Here is a 9446-nt window from a genome sequence, read left to right on the forward strand (position 1 = left end):
TGAGTTTTTTTTTGCTTTGGTAATTGAAAAATTAAGAGCTATTGGAAATAATATCAAAATGCTTGTTCCTCACACAATCACGAATCAACGACATATTACTAGGGTATAAGTTCCCTCACAAATTCGTCATTTATCAATTGTAGAATTCCTCTAAAACTTGCTTTGGCTTGGGTAAAAGGTTGTACCTCATTCTAATTATGTTACAATCCCCCGCACAAATTTGAAATATTTGGACTTTTTTCAATTGCATGCAAAGTAATTTGGACTCAGCCCAAAAGCTTATCCTTTGATAAATCCTGCAGGACCTTATATAAACTTACAATGCAATCCCTAAATCGAGATTCGCAGTTGTTTAAAATGGTATAACCGAAGAAATGTTTACGAAAACTCATTGTATCATTTTACTGGCTTTATCCGGTACTCAAGATATGACTATTGTCAGAACGGACATAGTACCTTTAAAGTGTACCTTTACCGAATCATTGGAGGAGATTGTAGCATTAATATCGCTAAATCAATTTGAAACCTATCGGAAGATTACCCCTTATGGCAGTGTTCTATTAGTCTTTGCATCATGAACACAAATCAAATAATCAATGTATTCTATCTGGATCCGTACATGTCCGAATACAAATCCTATTGCATACCTTCGGATTGCCTCGACTATATTCAAAGTGTTAACAATACCCTTATCATTGTTAACAGTAGCCCATCAACTGTAAAGACGGAGCATTGACTATGCATCTTTCAAACAGCGAAGAATATTGAATATTTTATCCTCTTCCCCTACCGTAAGCTTTCTGTGTGCCTCACATTAAAAAATTTCTTGAGCAAAGTGGAAAATCTATTACTAAAAATCGGAAATGAGTACAAAATTTATCAACCAAAAGCTGTGATTTTCATGCACTATAATATTTTTATTCGATATCGCTGATGTACTTACAGTCAATTTCTTAGCATTTATGGTGACAATCCTCGATTGAACGACTTTCTAGTTCAAAATACTCTTCCCTACCTGTATAATATAAATTTCAGTGCCGTAAGAGTAAAATACTTTTAAAATGTTTGTAAGTTTGTTTATTAATAAAACTTGTTTGTACAAAACTCTGTGTGTCAGCTCGTCAGGATTCAACTTGTATTCATCTTGGGTTGCAAAATCAAGATCACATTTTCTACAATATAATGTTATTATGTTTTCTTTTATATCTGTTCGTAAAGTCAATAATACTATTTTGATTCATATTATAAAATTCACGTATTTCAATTTGCTTATTTGAAGCAATTGCAAATAAGATATTCTCATATAAAGAACCACTTTCTGTAACAGACAAGTAAAAACCTGTAGGTTTATAATCATAGTAGGCGGTATCTTCACAGCGATCTCATAAAAGCTAGTCTCTCTTATTGTTCCAGCAGTTGAAGTATAGACAAGGTTCTTCCTCCAAAAGCCATTTAAAACCACGACAATATCAGTCTCTTAAAAATAAACTGAAATCACGTTTGGGTTTTTTTTAAATCATCCAGGGGTAAGTATTTTCCAAATGATCATGTTTATCGTAGTGACAATTGAAGCATAGATAACCTCTAGCGTGAGAGTCACAAATCTCTTTAAGACAGGAATTATAGTTTTTAATTTACACTGCTTATTCATAATAGTCATCAACAAAAGTACAAATCTCACAGGATGACCAGCTGTTCAATGTGTACAAACATAGTGGACATGTGTAAAACATTTATTTAATGTTGACTGTCTCACTTCCAAAGAGAAAATGACTAAAGAATTTTAATATCTTCTAGGAGGAGGAGTATTGACGTCACAAAACTTGCGTAGACAAGATTTTTGGATTTATTTGTTGTTGCTTTGCAAAATGACCCTCTAGGTAGTGGTCAAAAGAAGAATAACAGCATCATTTTGTTTTATTTTATATTGTTTATCATTTTGTTTATATCAATGATTTGAGTAAATGCATGTGGGTCACGATGTAAAAGTTTCATGCAACTCCAAAAACGGAGAATAATTACCCATTATGTCGTTAAGCATTCTGTCGTTAAACATTTTTAGGTTTCATTTCGCTGTTGTTAGCACCTTTAATATCAAATAGAGCAAAAGCATCCATTACTAAGGAATAATATTCTTGATGTTGACACACAGAACTTTTCTTTAATAATGAAGCATAGTCACACAAGATTTTGCCACCCTTAAAACCAACTACATAAAACAGGCTCATGCGTCGCTTAGAACTCATTCCTTATGACGTAATATGCCCCTGCTGGCTGACGTGGAATGAAGGGATAGGGCTCCCTTCAAAACCATGGAGAGGATATTACTAATGAATCCTGAGCCAAACTGTTTAGAGCGGCAGTGCAGACCTTGGTCAGAGATGTAAGTTTGGAAGGTTAATTGAGATACTGAACTTTGTGTTTTTTGTTATTTACGTTTGAATATCACGCAATCATCTTGTCCCATTCTAGGGTTAGTCGGCAGCCCCTTGTAATTTCTACTGCAGCATTAAGCACTCTAGGTTTCGTTTCACCGTTGTTAGCGCCTTCAATATCCAATAGAGTAAAAGCATCCATTACTAAGGAATTTTATCCATGATGTTGACACACTGAACTCCTTTTTAATACTGAAGCATAGTCACGCAAGATTGTGTCACCCTCAAATCCAACTGCCTAACATGCATATGCGTCTCTTACAAAAAATTCCCTATGACTTAACATGCACCTGCTGGCTGTCGTGGAATGACAAAATAGGCTCCATTTAAAACCAAGGAGAGGATATTACTGGTGAATAGAATGAGCCAAACTGTTGAGAGCGGCAGTACAGACCTTGGTCAGAGATGGAAGTTCGGAAGGTTAATTGAGGTATTGAAGTTGGTGTTTGGTGTTTTACGTGTTTTGTTATTTATGTTTTATTTTGAATCAAGAGGTTTCAGCCAATATACCGGGTTAGTAATTTTTCTTTCGTCTTTTCTTGGTAAATTCTCGTAGTCCTGCTAAATATCTGAACTTGAAAAAAGACGTTTGTGGATGACTCATCGGATTATAAAAAACATGGGTTTTACAATTAAATAATGGTGGGGTAGTACCAGTGGTGGATCCAGCATTTTTTAGGGGGGGGGCACAAAAGAGGTTGATCCCAAAAACGTGTGCTAGGAGCAAGTTTAATTAACCCAAACTTGCGTTAATTAAGTAAATTACACTACTTTAGACTATGTTAGGGGGCGCGTTCCCCCTTGTGCCCCCCCCCTGGATGTGCCACTGGGTAGTACAGGAGTGCTTTGGCTATTGATTTTGAATAGCTGCCGCTCACAGCCTTACCCCTTCATGCTTATGATTGCCAGAACTCCCTTGAGCCGTGCCTCCATGCCCTTCCTGCAAAACGGAAATCAGTGGGTTTTTGTTGTACTATTGATCTTTTATTAGTAATATTTCTTCACTTTTCTATATAGGTTTTTCTCTTGTCATTTTTTCGGCTGGGTGGAGTACTCCGGGGAGGAGAAAGAGATAATGAAAAGAGTTTTGGGGTATAGGAAGGAGGTCCTATACTATTTTGAGATAGCGTTCCCGAGGTAAGATAAGATTTTATGAGGTAAGACTCCCAATCGGCTCATCTCTTAAGCACACTCGTCAACTACTAGTATCCTATATCCAGCGACGCAATAGCGTTACACCAGCTTCATTTATTGAAGTAAAGCTTGCCTTAATAGAGCATCACTAAAACCTCTGTATAATAGCATTGAGTGCCCTTTTGGAAGATTTTTTCTCAAATATAAAAAAAAATTAAGTATCATTATCTCAAGTTTGCCAACTTTACCTTCCCCCGTGGACTCAAAATACGCAATTGATTAAATACTTCAAGATCACAGAACCATATGTAGCAGTTGAGAAACAAATTCGAAATCATAATTCAATGGGTGGTAACCGCCAGTGGCACAATTTGCTTCTGCAGTAACCGGGTGATTTGCTTCATTAGTTGTATTTTTTATTTATATGTAATGTTTGGCCTATGTAATATGTATAATTTTTTGCATACACCAAGGTAGTACCGTAATGTGACGTAATTTTAGTCACAGGCCTATTTAAAATTGTTCAAAGTGGATTAACATCATCTCAGCGTACACTTTTTTACGTCACTTTTTACGCCGTATGACTTTCGCCAGTGGCACAATTTGCTTCTGCAGTAACCGGGTGATTTGCTTCATTAGTTGTATTTTTTATTTATATGTAATGTTTGGCCTATGTAATATGTATAATTTTTTGCATACACCAAGGTAGTACCGTAATGTGACGTAATTTTAGTCACAGGCCTATTTAAAATTGTTCAAAGTGGATTAACATCATCTCAGCGTACACTTTTTTACGTCACTTTTTACGCCGTATGACGTCAATTTTTTTTTATCCAAACGTCATGGCTGTAAAAAAATTATGACATAATTTATAAATAAAAACAACTTGCCCCAAGCAATATCAATTAGTTAAAAAAAAGTTTCCGTAATGAAATTGTTAAATGCAATTGGCATTGGTGCCGCTGTCGCATCTGTTGGAATACCAATTGTGTGGGCGGTCAGAAAATATTTCGAACCAGTTAATGAGAATAAGACCTTAACTACTCCAACAACTAAGAAATACGCCGAAACAAAACAAGAACGGCGAAGCGAAGCCTTTAAGGAGTATCTAGAAACAAAAGTATCAGAATCCGCGGACCCAAAGGATGGATACACGAGACCAGAAGATGAGTGTTCAAAGGTTGGACCTAAAATAAATAAAGAGGACATTTCCTCCAGGGAGCATATTAAAACAGAGCAAGATTTTAAACTTGGCAATGTTGCTCTGAAACAGTCAGACAATAAGAAAAACTCACAGGCTGCGAAAGATAACGAAAGCGTATCGTCACTGCTTCATACATCAAAATTACTTGAACAGCTTGGTGAATATCCTGCCAATGTTCAGTCAAGCATGGAGTCAGAAAAAACTACGTATCGTCTAGAGAAACCTGCCCCTGAGTGTCCACTTTCTGGAATTGAACAGCCCGAGGAATTATCTGTAAAATTAATGCTCCACTCTGAGCAAAACATCTCAGATCCAAAGATGATCAATAAAGATCAACAGGACCAAGAAAATCTAGTGACGACGAATCTTCGCAAAGACCAAGAAAGCTTGCAAGAAATGAAGCTCAATTATTCCGAAAATCCAAGCAACTTGTGTGGTATAAGCAAAGGCAGTGGGCAAGCATTTCATCCTAATCACGAGAGAAGTAAAGAAAAACCAATCTCTGAAAAAATGCGAGAAAGGACGACACAGCCTCAGAAGCCAAGCCAAGTAAGGGCTACTGTAGGATTAAAACGAATTGTTTTATACAACTTTGATCCCAACGCATTTAGGATTTGGGAAAAAAGCTTAAAAGGCGATTTAGTCGCAATATTCAACAGAATGTTTAATGGTTATCGAATCGCATATAGAGACATCGAGTCTGCAATGCGATTACCGTCCAAGGGTAAAATACCACCAATTCTGATCACACTAGTATCTCCTTACCTTCGTAAAACGATACTAGATTCAAGTCGTATTTTGATGCGACATAACATTTGGGCTGAGCCTGATTACAGGGAGCCTGGTTACAATACCAAAGTGACTAATTTCGCAGATAGAGCCAGAAGAAATCAAGAATTCGACAGAGGGAGACCAAGTAGTTTTAGTAGGAACGCAAGGACGGATTCAGGTCTATTCGTTGAAAATAAAATCGTCAAAAAAGGGCCTCCAGAATGGATGAAAGCTGAACCGGACTGCTTAAATATTGGAATCAGCGGTTCAGCATCTTTAAAAAATTTAACGACGGAATTTTGCTAGATCGAGAAGCGTGGTTTTCGACTACCCATGAAGAAACAGCAAAACAAATTGCTGAGCGTTGTCGGTGTGACTTGGTGATTGATGCATTTTGTGGAGCCGGTGGAAATACCATTCAGCTAGAAATGGTGTGTAAAAGAGTGATTGCTATTGATATAGATCCTTTGAAAATTGAGATGGCACGCAACAATGCAGCAGTCTACGGAGTCGAGGATAGAATCAAATTTATAGTTGGCGATTTCTATAAGCTTTGCAGCAGTTTACAGGCTGAAGTGATATTTATGAGCCCTCCTTGGGGAGGGCCAGAATATCTGAACCAAAAAATATTTGATTTCAGAAGAATGCCAGTTGATATGTTTCTGGCTGTAAAGCTTGCCATGAAAATAACAAACAATCTGGCACTTTTCCTACCCAGAAATTCGGACCGTGGACAAATAAGGCAGATCACCCGGGGAATCCCTTATGAAATCCAAGAAAATTGGATTGGTTCAAAACTAAAAACAATTACTGTTTACCTTGGGGATCTCAGTAACAATTAACTATCCTTGATTCTGAAAGCTAGATTAGATTAAGTTAGGTTAGGATGGAGTTGGGTAGGCTAGGCTTAGTTAGGCTAGGTTAGGTTAAGTTAGGCTAGGGTAGGTTAAGTTAGGTTAATTTAGATTAAGTTAGATTAAGTTATATTAAGTTAGATTAAGTTAGATTAAGTTATGTTAAGTTAGATTAAGTTAGGTTAACTTAGGTTCTGTCAAGTTAAGTTAGATTAAGTTAGGTTAAGTTAGGTTAGATTAAGTTAGCTTAAGTTAGGTTAAGTTGGGTTAACATTAGGCTACTAATGTGAACTGAAGATTTACGTAAATTTTAGTCTTTTATCGTGTAATCTAGACCAAACTTTCTTCCTGTATATAACCCTTGGTACACGTATTCTAGTCCACTATTTTATTTCAAAATAGTTTAGTTTATTTTATTCCAAAAACATATTTCTGCTTTACATTTTATTGTAATTGTTTGTTTGTTTAAATTGTTTGTTTGTTTAAATTTGTTTGCTTTTTTCCCAAATCCTAAATGCGTTGGGATCAAAGTTGTATAAAACAATTCGTTTTAATCCTACAGTAGCCATTACTTGGCTTGGCTTCTGAGGCTGTGTCGTCCTTTCTCGCATTTTTTCAGAGATTGGTTTTTCTTTACTTCTCTCGTGATTAGGATGAAATGCTTGCCCACTGCCTTTGCTTATACCACACAAGTTGCTTGGATTTTCGGAATAATTGCGCTTCATTTCTTGCAAGCTTTCTTGGTCCTTGCGAAGATTCGTCGTCACTAGATTTTCTTGGTCCTGTTGATCTTTATTGATCATCTTTGGATCTGAGATGTTTTGCTCAGAGTGGAGCATTAATTTTACAGATAATTCCTCGGGCTGTTCAATTCCAGAAAGTGGACACTCAGGGGCAGGTTTCTCTAGACGATACGTAGTTTTTTCTGACTCCATGCTTGACTGAACATTGGCAGGATATTCACCAAGCTGTTCAAGTAATTTTGATGTATGAAGCAGTGACGATACGCTTTCGTTATCTTTCGCAGCCTCTGAGTTTTTCTTATTGTCTGACTCTTTCAGAGCAACATTGCCAAGTTTAAAATCTTGCTCTGTTTTAATATGCTCCCTGGAGGAAATCTCCTCTTTATTTATTTTAGGTCCAACCTTTAAACACTCATCTTCTGGTCTCGTGTATCCATCCTTTGGGTCCGCGGATTCTGATACTTTTGTGAGACTCATAGTGGCTAAAATTTACAACATACATGAGCACATATCTTTGACCCTTTTCCTCTGTCACTTCCCTCCAAATCAGAATTATAGATCCATTTGGCCTCAAAATACTCCCGAAAAAGTTCAGATTACCAAAGCCAGATTTTGGTAGATATACTGTTTTGATCATGTTGCAGAACAAATCGTCTCTGGTACAAATTTTTACTTAATCGTGAACAAATTATAGGTCACAAAGTATTATAATATAAGTTATTTAGCCTAATGGAAGAAAACACATTTACCGGCTTCTGACCTCTGACACCTCTTCCGCGTTAAGACTTTAGGTCCAATTGATTCCCTAGCACTAACTTAAAGTTTTATTTCAACACCCCAATCCATTCTATAGATATTATAAAAATCATATTTTGATAACCTCTAGCCACTTAGGGTCTTTGGATTTACCTCGTTATTTAGACGTGGAAAAATTTGATGGCCATGGAGTACCTGGCTTCTAGTGAAGAATCAATAAACTAATCTTGTAGGTTGATTTTAAACAACAATTTCTCCCCTTCTGACAAAATTCAAGGTCCCCTGCCTCTCCTCCTCAGCAAAAAAACTTGAAGCTTTGAACTATACCCTTCAAGTCACTCCTAAGACATCCCAGATATTCCATCTGGATAACCCCGACATGCATAGAGCCTTTCTATGTAACTCTCCCCTCTTTAAAAAGTCCAGAGTTGTAGTCCATTTTGACCCTGCAACGACTCTTGAAATTTTTCACTGGATTTCCCAGGTGTTTGAAAAGTCTCGCATGGGTTTTAAGTGCTAAAACTTCTAGGCAGATTTGAGACAAAATGTATTTAATACTTCTTTGCCCCGCCACCAAGTTATATTCTGAGGTCTAAATACTTCCCCCCATAACAAAAACCAAAAAGTTCTGATAATTTGAACTTGTTTCAAACTGGTTCCCAAAAAAGCGCAGATACGCAACACTAAAAACCTGCCAACACATAATAGCATTTGAACTCCCTTGCTACTTAACTATAAATATTTTTTAATTTAGTAGCTTTTTGAGATGAAGTACTTAGGTTGAGTGGAGATAGAAAATATTTAATCCCTCTCCTAAACACGAAATTAACAGTACCCCACTACTCACCCTTTCCGCTCTTACGGTACTTCAAAGTTTCAAATCTATTTCCCGAGCCATTCCTAAACACAAGATATTGTAGTTTGATTTCAATCCCCATGTAGCCATGATTAGGGTTAAAGTCTCACGGAGTTTGGGTATCCTTCGAAAGCTTGGACACACATTTCCTGGATCTATTCTGAGGCTTCTTTTTTCTATCTTGTCCAGTCCTATGTTTTGTACTGCCCCATTGCATGGATGTCTACTTTTCCTTCTACTCTGCGGTCACTTAATGTCATGCATAATAAAGCACGGTGTCTGGTTATGGACACGAGCCCAGGGTTGCCACCGCCATGGATTTATCCATGAAAACATGGATTTTTCAACCCCTGCCATGGATTTTGGAAATGTCATGGATTTCCACGGATATTTCAATAAAAAACATGGATTTTCCAAGAAAATATGGATTTTTTCACATGGTATGGAATTAGCGTCGCTCAGAAAACCAATCTTCACGGCGAGCCAAAATGGGTTAACGGACCACCTGTCTCACTACTCTTACATCTGTGGCCACAGATAGCGCTCCGACTGACGTGCTGAAGAAGTGAGGGAAATTAAAAACTTCTGGCATGGATTTGTTTTGACCAGTTTTAACCATGCCCAAAAACAAAAACAATAAATCTGCCCCTGCTTTTCGTCGCGCCTAATCACCCCGTCTAGTTCTCCCCTTTC

General features: G+C 37.2%; 1 pseudogene; it reads left to right on the top strand.

Moving 5' to 3' along the window:
• The first annotated feature begins 5972 nt into the window (after positions 1 to 5972).
• On the top strand, positions 5973 to 6386 carry LOC148956944 (trimethylguanosine synthase pseudogene; annotated as a pseudogene).
• Positions 6387 to 9446: the final 3060 nt, after the last annotated feature.

This window comes from Artemia sp. Qi Xiang Cuo, chromosome 1 (assembly GCF_049724085.1).
Source record: "Artemia sp. Qi Xiang Cuo chromosome 1, ASM4972408v1, whole genome shotgun sequence".
Classification (NCBI taxonomy): Eukaryota; Metazoa; Arthropoda; class Branchiopoda; order Anostraca; family Artemiidae; genus Artemia; species Artemia sp. Qi Xiang Cuo.